The sequence below is a fragment of the Bison bison genome, unplaced genomic scaffold, assembly GCF_000754665.1.
Source record: "Bison bison bison isolate TAMUID 2011002044 unplaced genomic scaffold, Bison_UMD1.0 scf7180017864471, whole genome shotgun sequence".
NCBI classification, from domain to species: domain Eukaryota; kingdom Metazoa; phylum Chordata; class Mammalia; order Artiodactyla; family Bovidae; genus Bison; species Bison bison.
Window position 1 is genome coordinate 25,735,435 of NW_011495032.1, and position 237 is coordinate 25,735,671.

Genomic DNA, 237 nt, shown 5'->3' on the forward strand with positions numbered 1-237 from the left:
TTAGAACTGGACATGGAACAACGGACTGGTTCCAAATAGGAAAAGGAGTATGTCAAGGCTGTATATTGTCACCCTGCTATTTAACTTATATGCAGAGTACATCATGAAAAATGCTGGTCTGGAAGAAGCACAAGCTGGAATCAAGATTGCCAGGAGAAATCTCAATACCCTCAGATATGCAGATGACACCACCCTTATGGCAGAAAGTGAAGAGGAACTAAAAAGCCTCTTGATGAA

The 237-nt window shown here is 41.4% G+C and overlaps 1 pseudogene; it reads left to right on the forward strand.

Annotated features, from left to right (window-relative positions):
• The window catches only part of LOC105003839, a 7,303-nt pseudogene that overhangs the window by 497 nt on the left and 6,569 nt on the right, over positions 1–237 (forward strand).